Genomic DNA, 15,904 nt, shown 5'->3' with positions numbered 1-15,904 from the left:
ATCAACTAAAGTCACTCGTACTTCTAGTGGCAGTGCTAGTTTCCTATGTTGTTACAGATCAAGTGGCAACAATCAACAACAGTGACCACAATTGAGAACATTCCCTTGTTAAGTTTGAAAGGCAAAGAATATTGACATCATCGATATTGTAAACAATTGTATAGGAGAGCAGCTGGCTATAGAGAACCTTTGACTGCAAGACTTCTTGGAAGTAGTGTCGGCCAGTGATAAGTTCACTAGAAGTGAAAGCGAGATAAGTTCTTGTATGTAGTGCATAAGAATATGATTTAGTTTACAATTCATGTGATGTGCTTTCTTTCCATGTTCACACTAAGGGAGGGTGTTAGAAATTAATGTTAGTGCTCACATTAGAATAATAATGTGTGAGATTAAGTGAGTTATAGTAAAAACTCACATAATTGTGGATGTTAGAAATATTATGTTTGAATGCAAGTTTTTTAGATTATACTGTGTATATATTTTTTATCAACACTTTGAATCACGCCCACTGATTCATCATCAGGATGAGGAAATAATCATCCTGATGATGAATCCTTGGGTGTGATTTGAATTGTCAATTAAAAATATATACACAGTTTAATCTAAAAAACTTGCATTCAAATTTATGGACTGTGGAAAACTAATTCCATCTAGAAATATTATATTTCTTATGGTTTGTTAATTTAAATATTAAAATATTGTGTGTGAAGAATCATTGTTTGGTATTGTAATATTCAAGTTGTTAGAATAACTTGTCTTGTCTATAGAAAGAAATGGTTAGAGGAAGTTATAATAGTTCTCCTATAATTTAGGAGACAACACTCCTATAAATATGTAATGTGTTATCGAATGAAATATAAAATAGAAGCATATTATTCTATGATATATAATTTTATATAGCTTATATTTTTCTATCATAAACAAAATAAAATCAGCTAATTTTTTTAAAAGTAAATGCAATTTGCTGAATTTGCAATGATCATTGACAATCCCTGGTCCTCTACCCCACCTTTGCCTTGTTTCCTTATAGTTACCTTTTTTCCATTTTTATGCACCAGATGGAGCAGGCTCCAGTTCCGAAAAAGTGGAGCATAGTATCCAAGTTACCAAGTCCTCAGACATCCCAGACATCAGTGTTGGTGTAAATAATTATTCATCTTGGATATTATTACATATTACTTAAGTTTACTTAGGTACATGCATTTCATAGTAGTTTGGATATGAGACACTTGGGTGTTTGTGCCACATTGGGATAGTGTGTGTAGGAGAATTTCCACCTTTTATGGTGTTGATCTTGTTACTACTTTATCATATCCACTTATTGTGGAGTGATAATTCCACCTCCGGTGGGTGATCCACCTCATGTGGAATATTATATTGTTTCTCCTACCTACCCACACCTATTTCCTACCTATCCTTGTTTCTTATTGAGCCACATGTCATGTTTGTGTGCTCACATATCCATATAGCCTTACCTATATAAGGAGGCTCATATTCATTGTATGTAACATCGATTGATGATCCAATTGATCAGCATTTTTCATCTTGATAGAATACAGTTTATTTCTATCATATATTTTTTCTCTCTTATTTGTGCTTTCCATTGCCTCTTGATCTTGGCAAAATCTCACATGGTATCAGAGCTGGTCCATGTCTCACATGGTATCAGAGCCATTAGAGTGTCATTGGTTTGTTAATTGAGAGAAATTTGATGCTATTTGGGGTTGTGCATTTTGGAGTTTTCTATTGCGGGTTATTATTAAAGCTTGATGGGTCAAATCTGAGGTTACCATTGGATTTAGGAGGTCCAAGAAAGTCAGTTTTGCCTTTTGTTTCATCCAAATCGGACTTCGGAGGCCATATCTAGAGGCATTTGAAGTTTGACGCTGCGGTGGAAATTTTCCAGAAATTATAATTTTGCAAGCAATTTTCAAACAGCGATATCTCACTCATCCAGACTCGTTTTTTCGAGCAATTTTTTTTGTTTTGGGGAAGAATTTCGTGATCTGTACAGTGGTGCAGGAGTTTTCTGATTTTCGGATACAGATTTTTTAGAAATCATGAAATCCCGGTTTTTACAACTTTGGAGGCTTCGTTTGGGCTCATATGGACTCCTTCTCAGGTGCGGTTTTTTTTTTTAGTGCATATTTTTTCATCTACTTTCATAATCTACCATCTATTTGCAGTGATTTTAAGTAAAAATTGTACTTTCAGTATTTGGCCATTTTTGGCATATTTGGTACTTGCATTTTGCTTGGATCTCAGTTTAGATCACTAGCAGTATTTGTTGAAGTCTCTTAGATCTCATTCTGAGAAGTTGTAAATTGAAATCAAAAGTCCACTTTGCCTTGTTTTGCAGGTGGCCCATTGTATACGCACTAAGTATAAAGTGCCAAAATCACTATTTTGGGGGGATTTCTTGATTGAATATTTTTGGGGGGTGTCTTGTGTGATTGTGCCTCTCTCTATCTTGTGTTTTTTCATTTTGGTGCTATGGGTTCTCCTAAATTTCCACTTTTAACTCCTCATAATTATGCATCATGGAAAATTAAGCCATGGAGTAAACTAATGGAAAAAGGACTCATTCATTATGTAAATGAAACTATTACAGCACCACTTGATCCTAATGCTCAAATTGAATGGCTTACTAAGAATGCTATGGCACTTGGAACTCTTAGAAAGTATGTATCAGATGACCTCATTTTTCACATTGATAAGCATACAACAATTAAAGAGGCTTGGGATATTTTTAAGAAATTGTATGGTCAAGTTGATGAGATTAAGGGCTACAAGCTTGATAGTGAACTCACAACTTTGGATCCCAAGGATTTTGATACAATCCAAGATTATGTCACAAAAGCAACTGAGCTAAGAGCAAAGCTAAAGGATTGTGGAATTGACAAAAAGGATGCTCAATTGGTTTATAACTTGTTGGACAAGCTTCCTTCAAAGTATGCAGCCTTTGTATCTAGCTTTCACACCCATAGGTTATCTCAAGGTTCCTCATACACTTCTCCCTCATTTGATTCATTCATGGAGATGTTGATACTTGAGCAATCTAAGTTGACCACGATGGGGATTCTCAAATCTTCAAAGTCACAAGCTTTGATGGCTAATAAAGGGAATCAAAGTAATCAAGGAAAAGGCAAGAATCAAAAGCAACCTAAGTCAAAACCACAACAAGATGGAGCACAATCTTCCTCTCCACAACAAGGTGATTCACCATTCTCACCTAAGAGGAAATCATATAAGGACAATTTGTTTTGCGAATATTGCAAGAAGTCGGGACATGATGAACATCATTGCTATAAGAAGGATATTGATGAGTTGAAGAATCTTCTTGAGTAGAATAGAATCAACCTACCCTCTAGAATGTCTACATCGGCTTCTTCTTCCAAGGATAAAGGAAAGGATCACTCTTTTGGGACAGATAAAGGAAAGGGACAAGGTCTTTGTGCTACTACAAGTCATGATTCAGGGAGATGGCTTCTAGATTCAGGGGCTTCTCATCATATGACATCTTCGCAGTCTATGTTTTCTACATTTGAGCCTTGCCACATGCCGCATATTTTGATGGGCAATCATACATACATGGATGTGATTGGGAAAGGATCTATTGCCATTGGGGATAACTCCTTCAATGATGTGTTGTGTGTACCCCACTTGACAAATAATCTTCTTTCCATCTATCAAATCATACATGGGGCAACTAAGAAAACTGTGGAGTTCACACCTGATTCAGTTATCATTAGAGACTTGGAGAGTGGAGCTATCATTGCGACTGGGGTGGTTGATCATGCATCTCAGTTGTACTCTTTTTCAGATTTTGGTCCTATTGATAAGGTTGGTTCTTCCTATGTTGATGATTCAAATTTTGAGGAGAACTTTGGGCATTTGAACTTGGGGATTCTCACATGTGACCCCGTTCTTGAGCCTTGCATTTCATCTCCTTCTATTGATATCACACCACCTATTGCACTTGATGATGCAGCTAGTGCGACAGTTTTGCCTTCTTATGATTCAGTGCAACAGGATATTTCATGTCTTCCAGCTTCAGTTGATTGGGATGCCTACTTGACAGACATTGCAGGTTTGTTTTTGGACTCCTACATTGCAGATTTGGGAGACACCATTGATGATATTCATCTTCTCTTTGATGAAGATGATCCTTCTTCGATTGTTGCGAGGGATCACTCTGACCCTCTTGTGCATTCTCTACATGATCAATCTTTAGAGGTTGACATGATTGTGGATACTTTTGTACAACACTTGGAGGAGGTCTCTTTATCTTTTGAGGAGACATGTGAGTCTTTGGGACATGTTCTACATCCATCTCCACTAGATCTTGGAGTGCCTTTTTCAGCAGTGTGGCACAGTTTACCACCTTTGGAGGGGGTATCTTTCAGCATCGACATGGGGACACTTGAGCAGTTTTCAGAGATTCCTTTCATCATGAGTTTTCTTCATACATCTTCCCTTCATGATTGGGGAGACTTCATGGATACACCTTTGGTTTTGTTTCTTCCTAAGGGGAGGAATATTGTTCGACGTTCGTGGAGCAGTTTCTTCATTCATCTTCGAGCTTCTATCATTGGTGCAGATTCCACATTGAGGGGGGGCTTCCTAGTCTCTCTTCTTCTTCTTCTCTCATATGGGGGGGACTTTTTCCTCACATGGGGTTTTGTCCTTCACATAATTCTATGAGAGTTCTTTATACATGGTTTTCATCTCTCTTTTGGGGGAGGGTTTTTTCCCATTGGGTTTTTCTCTCTTTCCCCACTTTATGGGAGATTGCATTTGCATTTGTACATGGGTACCTAACATGGCCTCGTAGCTGGGACCCATCTTGCATTGCTTAGTTGCATTGTAGACTTTAGTGCGTTCCCCTAAGTTGCACTTAAGGGGGGGTGTTGGTGTAAATAATTATTCATCTTGGATATTATTACACCTTACTTAAGTTTACTTAGGTACATGCATTTCATAGTAGTTTGGATATGAGACACTTGGGTGTTTGTGCCACATTGGGATAGTGTGTGTAGGAGAATTTCCACCTTTTATGGTGTTGATCTTGTTACTACTTTATCATATCCACTTATTGTGGAGTGATAATTCCACCTCCGGTGGGTGATCCACCTCATGTGGAATATTATATTGTTTCTCCTACCTACCCACACCTATTTCCTACCTGCCCTTGTTTCTTATTGAGCCACATGTCATGTTTGTGTGCTCACATATCCATATAGCCTTACCTATATAAGGAGGCTCATATTCATTGTATGTAACATCGATTGATGATCCAATTGATCAGTATTTTTCATCTTGATAGAATACAGTTTATTTCTATCATATATTTTTTCTCTCTTATTTGTGCTTTCCATTGCCTCTTGATCTTGGCAAAATCTCACATGGTATCAGAGCTGGTCCATGTCTCACAATCAAGAACATCACCTTGACCTTCAGGGACACGTTGCCAGGGAACACCCGAAAATAATTGCTTAGACTGAATATGAAAGGAAAGAACGTATTCAGAAGCTTTGAAATTTATGTAGCATGAGGCCCCAAGTGTTTGCAAAATTTGCAATCTGCGAGTCTAACTTCTGAGTGGCCCAAAACAGGTCCCAACAGACAGACTAAAACTTAGACAGAGTCGGCCAACGTCAAAATGTTCTAAAAGTTTATACAATCCAGAAAATCAACAAATGAGCGGACAAGTGATTTAAGGAAAATAAATCAAAATCTTAATGTTTTTTACAAGTTTGCAAGCATATTTCAACTATGGGCAAGGGTTTACAATGCAATTGGATTAAACTTTTTGGGGGGGGGAATAATGCACCTTTTATTTACTCTAGAGAACAGTGCATCAACTGAGAGGTACGATTACATGGAAGACCTCCCCCACATGGGCAAAGAAAGAAAGCACCTATGTCTATAATTGTGTCCTAATGGGTAAAAGACTCCACATCCTTCAAAAATCACTAAAGCTCCACTGTACACAATCAAAGCCAAATCTAGTATAAAAATTTATTTCTTCCCTATACATCTTATTTAGTACACACGTTCCCATTAATTTTTTTATACTTAAATGTCTATGAAGTAAAATTCTTGTTAAGCGAAGAGAAGGGAAAATTCTTTCCTCTATTTTATGATTTTCTCTACTCTGCAAGGCTGTTGTACATTGGTCTAACTGCTCCAAGTCCAACTTCTGTGTTTGAAACCAACGAGATCTAAACCAATATACTGATTCCCGATTGGAATTTAATTGGGTGCCATCTACTTTAACCAGCAAGGCCAAGTAAATCCCGGGGTGAACTTGACTGAATAGATATCCCTCTGGCTGCGGCATACTTCAACTGACACAATCACGTGTAAGTCCTGAGTGAATCAAACAGAATATGTATCACCCAATTGAGGAAAATATATCTCTCAATTGAGAAAAACGTACTTCAAATGTCCCTTTGTGAATTTGATCAACTACATGCCCCTCAGTTGGATACGACCTACCTTAACTGTTGAGATCGAGTGTAAGTCATGGGCAAGATTGATTAAATAGATATCCCTTAAAGGAATGCACCCTCACTCCATTATCAGCAAACAGCATGCCCCAGCTTAAAATCAAGCAAATATGCATCTCTCGGTCTGGTATAACTTAAACAAAATCATTGACGAAATTTGACCAGAATAAATACCCATCCATTGTGGCATCTAAGCTGAAGGTTATCCTAAAGATTGAAATTTATAAAAAAAAAAATCTTAAATTGCTAATATCTGATCTGTTGTTTTCATATGAATTAGAGGGAAGCTGAAAAATTTAAGGTGTACCATATGTAAAATTAAGAACGGGAAGAAAATTAGTTTTCAAAAGGACACAAATTTGACTTCGGTTTGTCATCGATTATAAAGTTGTAAGCATCGACAGAAGGCTTGAACCTGCGAAAATTTACTTGAAAAGAAGTTTTTGGATGAAACAGGAGATAACTCACCTGAAGTAAATTGAAGTGGGCTTTGGCCAAACAATGGGATGCACCCTGTGGGAAGTCTTCTGCGCATATTGCTATTGATTATTTCCTTTTTGGTGGAAACATATCAAGATGAGTTTTTCTTTGTTTTTTGTTTTTTGAATGTTAGGCTTTGTATCAAAATTCCTAAACCTAAAGCTTACAAATTCCTTGTGTACAATTGATGAGAGGTAATTTTGATATGCTGCGGTTTCGTTCTAGATTAATAAAGCTTTCATCATTTTTAAAAAATTTATATTTTTTTAAAGTTAAATTTATTATAATTTAATATTAAAATTTATTTTTTGATTTATTAGTGTTAGTTTTATTTGTCAAATTAGGAAGTTTAAGAATGATTTTTTGTGTTGGTATCAAATATTTTAAGTGTACGAATAATTTTTTGCTTAGTATGGATTAAATTCAAGAGTTGAGAGCATCAATTATAATCTTGATCTTGTCTTCTTAAATAGTAAGGCATTTGAGCTTGGCATGATTTGATGATTATGAGCTCTTTATGAGTCATTTAACTTCACTAGTAGACAAAGGAATGTTTGACTTTTTTAGACTTTTTTATTGTTTCTTAATTTGTTTGTTTTGTAAATGACCTTGCAATCAATTGTTACAACCATATGCTTAAGAAGAAAAAAAGGTGAAGTAAACCTATACAAACATGGTTGAAAATCCTAGTAGGTCTATGCCCTAATAGAGATAGCATGTGGAGCTTCTCCAAACCTTACGAAGCCTGCACGACATGTCACATGACAGAGACGAGGCAAGGCAGCCTTCAGATGGATTCGCACCCACCTGCATCGAGCTTTGTGTCTTCTTCAACTATTTGAAGCCAACCTACACATTTCACTAAAGATAGGGCTTGCGACCTAACGGAGGCCAACACATATCACTCAGGGTGCTTGGAGCTAGTATATAAACACCTTCAATGATAGTTGGAAAGAAACATCCATAGTTAGGGGGTTAGGAGTTAGGGAGATAGGATCCTGAAGACTTTTCTGCATTTTTCATTGTAATAAGCCATGGTAGCCTGTACACCAAAATCTGGGACCAATGGCCCTGATGTAATTGGCATATCAAGGCCTAGAGGGCATGTATGAACTCTATTTTGGTCAATAAAATTCATGTTTTAATTTTTTTTTCAGTTTTGTGTTGAATTCTGCTACAAGTTTGGATAGTCCATTCCAGACCCTCCATCATTGACTACATCAAAATCTCACAAAGAAAGGTTCTCCCAAATTGAGAATAAATTGAAAGTTTTTCTTAGTTCATGGAGACCATGAAAAGCCTTATGGGATCCATAGTGGGGAGATTGGACAAAGACAAGAGTTCCAATAAGGAAGATGAAACACCCAATATGGAGAAGAGCCTTTCACGTAAACCTATATTAAAGATGAAGACCACAAATGACATATCACTACTCAAAGGAGTTGTGGATGCAAAAAAATTGACAATTGGAATACATGAAGCCTTGAGGCATAGTTCAATATTCATACTCACAAGTTAGATCAAAAGATCTTATTTACTACGCTGAGGTCAACCAAAATGCTTTAACTTTGCTTCAAATTCTCCTTCTATTCCATGTTTACAAAATTTACTTCTATAACTGGATTGGGAACATTCTAAGCAATTAATTCAGAAGTGGTTCTTCCTAATATGTCACAAAGAGGAAAAGAGTATGGAATTATAATTTTTATAACAAAAATAGGGATGAAGTGTACAAGAATATACTAGTGAATTTCATATGGCTATTCAAACAACAAAAGATGTGTTAGATGATGGAGTACTAGTGAAATACGGATGGATCTTTATAGTCATCTTCATATACTTCTATTGCTTTTCAAATTAATGGACATAAATGAAGCATATTCACATGCTTAATATCTTGAGATGTATGTCTATCCTTCCTCACCCAAGTATTGTGAAGTTAAAGTCAATAAAAATGATGAAAAGGTGAATTCCACTAACATTAAAAATAAATTTACACATCGTGATCATTGTGGTAAGGATGGTCATGAGGAACCATCTTGCTACAAGAATCATCCAAAATGAATCCATATAAGAAAAATAGAAAAAAATGTGTTAATATCTCACTTGAAAATTTATAAAGAGATAAATGTAATTAATTGCACACTTTTGATGTTAATTCTAAACCATTTTACATTGCCAAGAATACTGATTTGATGAATAAAAGAATATTTTTTAACTTTTAAGATTCATGTCAATTTTGTTAAGGTTTGTAAATTATTCGATTTGATTTATGTTGGAACCTCAAATTCTATGTGCCTTGGTCCTCTTTATTTTTTTATAATATTGTTGTTCACATTGTTCCATTTAGTAGTCCACTAATAGTAACTCATATGAGAAATCTTTTATGAACTCCCTTGTATATGTCGTCCTATCCTCCATGCCATGGTCAAATGTCTCTTCATTACAAATTTCTAAAAATTTGACTAAGTACGAATGCTTCAGCCTGTCAAGCTTTTCCACATCCCACTTTCTCCATTCTACAGGCTGACTATATGACCGACACCCGACAAGCGTGGATCTTTCTGAAGTTCCATTGACATTGCTATTCTTTTTGCCCAATGGTGTTCCTTCCACCTCGACAAACACTATGGATGCCATTAATACTCAGTTGCTTCCCAACAAACATATTTCAAATCATGAGTGTTGTAGAAGGAATTTAAGTACTCTTGTTAGGACTTCCAAGGGTTGAAGCGGCTTTCATACTATAGTTATTGTTTACAGGCACGATTCCCTCAGAAACACTCTCCAAATGGCTGATTTTGCTGGCATTTTTCTCCTATAGAGCAGTCTCGCATAAGCTTTCAATGCGGAGATGTCTAGTCATTCTATTTTGTATGTTTAAATTTGAATTTGATCAATCCAAATGCCTCCATAATATTGTTGGCAGAAATGGCATAGGTTCCTAACTCTTCTTGACGCCCAGGTTGAATGTTAAAAGAGGTTAATTTAAAGAAGAGAGAGGCTGAGATTAAAAAGAGAAGAAGATAGCAGAAGAGAGAGTTGTAGCCAGAACAAAGAGAGAATTATTCACAGGAGGTCGTAAGGTTGCAATCTCCGGTTCTTAGTAGAGACATTTAGGTATTCTAATGGTCTGGATGTTCCCAAAAATTGTGATAGATTTGTATAATCATTGTAGTCTGGTTAATTGAAGGAAGAATCAACCTTAGTTGAATATCTCTTGCATGTTCAATTGTTATGCATGTTGATTATTTTTTCAGCTAGATGTGTGTAAAATTTATGCAATGACATTGTATGGTATCTTTTCAACATGATAAAAGAATTCAATTCGAATGTTTTAGGATTACTAAGTAGATTCACTTAATATTCTGCAAATATGTATTGTTTTCTTGGATATGTGTGGAGCTTAGCTTGCTTGTATGTTCAAAACAACATAGTATTTTGTGATATCTTGATTAAGCTATCACCTTGGTCTCGTTGTTACATGCTTTGTGTGATTCCATAGACTTTTTTCCCAACTCAATATAGGAATCAGTATGATTTTTTCTTTCTCTTTCCAATATTCCTCAACACACTCAAATTCATAAATTTAAACATTCTCTAGTTCCATTAGTTTAGTGTGTTTTACTCCAATGCTTGAATATGCAAAATAGCCTTAGGAGTCATCATAAAATGCATTTTCAAATGTTCATATGATAGACTATATTTAAATTAGATGCTTATCCTTACATGTCCAAAATAGCACATAAGTATATTGTGACACCAATATCAGGATACATTATGCTTTAGGTATACAGTTTGCATTAAGGAAATGTTCACTCTATTTGTCATTAATCCAACATCTTATGGACACCCCCTTGGTCCTGCAAAGCCATAAGTAAAGAAGGTCTTACCCACCTTAATCATTAGTTCTTAGTTGTGCAGCCTGAAGACAAGTTTGTGGTATTTTTCTCAAGTTTGGCACCCCTAACACTTGAGAGATTACCAAGCCTTAGGGATTTGGGATTTACAACTTAGATCATCAACAATTTACACTTGAAAATAACTTGATTGGATAAATTTTGGCGAATAAACTTCGTTTGAAGACTTTTCAACACCCAAATTTATATAAAACCAAGGTTGCATTAAAGAAGATTCACAAAGGTTAGTTGAGAAGAAACATAAAATTAAGTTTGTTGTTAGTTCTAGATGAGTTAATGAAATTACAGCAGTTTGATCATCTCCAATTCTAACTAAACCACCATCATATTTTTTAAATTTTACAAACTTACTTTTGTCACCAGTCATCTAATTTGAACAACCACTATCAATCAACCATTTATTTCTATCTCTCCTAAGATGTAATGTTGAAGCAATAGTCTCAACAATTTTAGAATTATTAGGTTTAGGTCCATCTTTCTCTACCAAGAATAAATAATCACCATTCCCATAATCTGACTCATCATCTGAAATACCAACATCACCTCTAACATAGTAGGCTTTCTTATTGAACTTTCATTTGTCTTCCTTAAACTTTTGTTTTGATCCTCTTTCTGGACATCTAGATGGATAATGACCTATCTTTCCACATTTAAAACATTTAAGGGGTAACATACCTTTGTACTTGACAATTCCTCTCTTCAGCTTTCTTACAAAGTTTTCTTCCATTTCATCCAGGCTCTCATCTTCATTTGAATCTTCATCTATAGCTTTTGATGCTTTAAAGGTTGTTTATGATTTTGTTTTGTCCCTACCAAAATTTCTCATCTCAAATGCAATTAGAATCCCAAACAACTATCCTCTAGTGAATTTTGATGGGTCGAAGGTTTCCTCAATAGCTAAAATCTTGTCATTGTAACACTCTAGTAAAATTCTCATGATCATCAGCATCACATCCTTCTCATCCAAGACACCACCATGATCTCTAATCTCATTTACAACACTATCAACCTTTTGAAAGTAGCTTGCAACACCTTCACCTTCTTCCATTCTCAAATTCTCATAGGTGCCTTTAGCAATTTGCATCTTAGATAGCTTGACTCTTTCATTTTCTTCATAGATACTTTTCAATGTTTCTCAAACCTCATAAGCAGTATCTAATGCAACAACCTTCGCCAAATCAATTTTAGATAAAGCACTAAAAATAACATACCTTGCTCGCTCATTTTCTTCATAGACTTCAATCTCATCTGGTGTAGTAGGTCCATTTGCCAATAGCGAATACTTGGTCTCAACAGCTTTCCAGGTTTTGTAACTCAGAGAAATCAAATAACCTCGCATCTTTACTCTCCAGAAACTGTAGTCGAATCCTTCAAAAGTAGGAATAGTCAATTTATGTACCATCGGATCTCCTCAAGCAGTTAGACTCACTTTTTAGGAACCAAAGCTCTAATACCAGTTGTTGAATGTTTTGAACAGCTAAGTGGGGGGGCTGAATTAGTTGTTTAATAAAGTGTATTATTTTTCCCATAGAAACAAATTCGACAACTTAAAACTTAGATTACTTAACCATAAACAAATATGAACATGAAAGAACACACACATAAAACACCAGATATGACGTGGAAAACCCAAGAAGGGAAAAACCACAGAGAATGTTAGTTCTCAATATGAAAACACATGTTAGGGTGACACTAGTTAAGGTGATTTTTACAAAGATGGCTCACTGCCAGAATGCTCACTGCAGGTGGGCTCACTACCTGGTAAAAACTGCCAGAAAAAGGAGAAATCATTGCCCCGAGGAAGAAAGAAAGAATCTGCCACATAGGCACAACTGCCACACAATTGTAATGTCAAAAGAAACCTTAGGCTCACTGCCACTAGCACCAAATAGCATCAGTAGACAACCATACTAATCAGCCACTTTGCATCAACAAAGATAGGCCTTCCTTTTACAATCAACTTCCTTTTGTGAATCCTTATATATATTTATTTCATTAAAACCATTCTTTATATACAAATCTACAAAATAGAATTTTCCAAGTCGGCCAAGGAGATAATAAAACACAATTCAAAAAAGGTCTTCACTAAGCATTCTCGTGATGGAAAGGAATGAGAAGTGGACCCTACCACAATGCAATGACATGTTATCCAAATGCTGCAACCATCGGACTAAAAGATAGAGCATTCGAGGTCAATCGGACTAGGAAAGAACACAGCCAAAAACACATTTCTGGAGCACACCAACATTTGTCGAATCATATTAACAAAGATCCATGCATGAATAACATAAATTCAAAACCGCAACAAGAGAACTACAAATGTGGAGCAATGCGGAACTCTACAAACTCTACCAGACAATCATCATCATCGCTGCATAGACTTCTGGAGCACAGCTTCTGAACCACCAAAACATGAGAGTAGAATCTCAAGGCAATATCCAACGACATGTCACCACATCATGAGAATATCTACAACAAATAAAAAATGTTGAGCAAAACCAAATACTGAAACATAGAATCAGTACGTTGACATCAATGACAACCACACTAATACATCAAGCAACTTCACATTTGCAACAAGTAGAAGTAGAGAGATATAAAAAGAGGGAGTGATGGAGAGAGTGAGGGACATATAAGATAGGAAGAGGTAGAGAAAAAGAGAGGGATAAATAGGGGTAGAAAGAGATAGAGATGGGGATGAAAAGGGGAGAGAGTAGATATACCTTGGAAAATATAAAGGGGTGAAAGAGAGGGAGAGACGGAAGGAGAGAAAAAGATGGAGAGAGAAATAGAGATAGAGAATGACAATGAGAGAGGGGGAGATAGAGTGATAGAAAGACAAAGATATATAAAGTGATATATGAAGAGGTAGACAGGGATATAGAGAGAGTAGGAGAGATGAAGGAAGAAGAGTGTATAAGATATAGAGATAGGGAAGGAGAAATAGGGAGTGTGTGTTTGTGTGAGTGAGAGACATATAGAGATTGAGATAAGGAGGGAGAAACAAGGAAAGTGTGTGTGAGTGAAAGAGATGTGGAGATAGGTATAAAGAGGAAGAAAAATATACAAATAGATAGAGAAGGGGAGAGAGGGAGAGAGAGGATATAGAAGTAGAGAGATACAAAAAGAGGGAGGGAAAGGGAGAGGGAGAGAAATAGAGTGGGAAGGATACAAGGGGAAATGAGAGAGAGATATAGAGAGAGGTGAGGAGATATAGATAGGGGAAAGAGATAGAGATGAAGATAAGAATCAAATGATATGCCACCCTCAATATAACTCCCCCAAAACACATGCTATCCTTAAATTATTAGAATGAAATTAGTAATCAAAAGTTGGTTTCTCTCTCTTGCTCTCTTACTCTAAACATTTAATTTGGATTTTAAATTGAAAATTGTTTATTTCAAAAATCAAAATAAAATTCAAATATAATTATTCTACAATAAATAAAATTTTAATAAGACAACAAATTAAATTAAATTAATTCTAATATCTTTTAATTATTATTTATAATTCCATAAGAAGACATAAATTATTAAAATAAAATTCTTACTTAATAAAAATTAGTTATTAAAAGAAGAAGAAGTAGAAGAATTATTTGTGATTAAGACATAAATAATTAAAATAAATTTTAAACAAGAAGAAGAAAAATCATAATATAGCCGACTCTTTCTTTTTTAATATATTTTTATTTTTCTTTATAGAAACATAAGAAAAAAAGATAGAGCATCTTAATAAAAGAAATGATATTAAAAGATTTTTTATCAAACGAAGATAATAATAAAAGATATATTTTTTTGTTATGTATATTTTTTTATGTAATAATATCAAAATATATTTTTTTAAATTTTTTATCATAATATTTTTATAAATTAATATAATTTTAAGTATACAATTGAGATTAACTCTATACTCTTGCATCCTTCTCTTTAATTTTTAACCATTGACTTAAAAAAGTAGGTGGTTCATTTCATATAGGGATTGTCGACATACTAATATAATAATAATTTGGTACTAAAATATTTTTAACTTTTGTAAATAGTTTAATGGAAATATAAAACTATAAAAATAAGAATGTACTTAAACATAATAATATAATCATATCTTAATTAAAAAAATGGATCTGCGCATATACTCGCGAAAATTTCCAGATATCGAGCGACATAAATGGCTCTTTGGGCAGACAAAATATGTTGTATTTGCTTGTAATTTGGGGAACTAGGCTCCCCTCCCTCAGCTGAAATTAGAATGGCAGACGGTGAAATCTAGGAGATTTCAGAAGGCAGAGAGAAAGGGCTTACCGATTAAATCTAGGGTAGGAAGAGGTTTCAGAGGTAAACAAAATACCCTCCGCCTGGAAGGCTCCTGTAGGCCTGCCATCTCCAATAGATTCACCCATTTGGAGAATCTTGAGGGAGGTTGTTCAAAACCAGTTCCCTGGAACAAGCCCAAAAAAAATATTTAATCTTTTGGATAGCCGGAGATCTGGTGTTAATAATACTAGACCTCGGATATCTAAGGAGGGATGTCAGATACCCAAATCTCTGCTTCCTTCCAAATCCACAAAGTTGAAGCTGACTTTGGAAATAAACCCTAAATCAGAAAATAAGGATGTATAGGAAATCAATGACAATTTGGTGGAAAGGCTTCAACAAACATGCAAGACTTTCGGGGTTTTTGCTAGATGGTGTGGACTTGGAGTCCCGATAGAGGTCATCACTGATTGGTTCAAATCTTCCTTCAACTAGATAGCAAGTATTGCTATCTTGTCTAAAGCCTTTCTTTATATTGATTGTGGAAATGCCAAGCATAAGAATGAATTCTTAACAAGTAAATCTCTGACTTTTAAAGGATGTGATTTTAAATTTTTAGATTGACAACCTTCTTTCAATCCATGTAAATTGGAATCATTTAAAGTAGACAGACCGATTTTGATCCCTAACTTACCAATAAAATTAATGGATAAAGAAATTATTAGGAAAATAGATAATCATT

General features: G+C 35.1%; 1 protein-coding gene across 12 annotated transcripts in view; it reads right to left on the bottom strand.

Moving 5' to 3' along the window:
• The window catches only part of LOC131048540 (protein ANTI-SILENCING 1), a 133,049-nt gene extending 125,873 nt beyond the window's left edge, over positions 1 to 7,176 (bottom strand). For 8 of the 12 annotated variants that reach the window (XR_009106460.2, XM_057982520.2, XM_057982523.2 and 5 more), the window contains exon 1: positions 6,981 to 7,175. The gene's annotated coding sequence lies outside the window, so the exon portion shown is untranslated. Of the gene's footprint in view, positions 1 to 6,980 lie in introns of all 12 variants that reach the window. The other 4 variants (XR_009106459.2, XR_009106461.2, XM_057982527.2 and 1 more) reach the window with 2 other exon arrangements.
• Positions 7,177 to 15,904: the final 8,728 nt, after the last annotated feature.

This window comes from Cryptomeria japonica, chromosome 9 (assembly GCF_030272615.1).
Source record: "Cryptomeria japonica chromosome 9, Sugi_1.0, whole genome shotgun sequence".
Lineage (NCBI taxonomy): Eukaryota > Viridiplantae > Streptophyta > Pinopsida > Cupressales > Cupressaceae > Cryptomeria > Cryptomeria japonica.
Note: the sequence above shows the minus strand (reverse complement) of the source record. Positions and strands in the feature narration are given on the sequence as shown.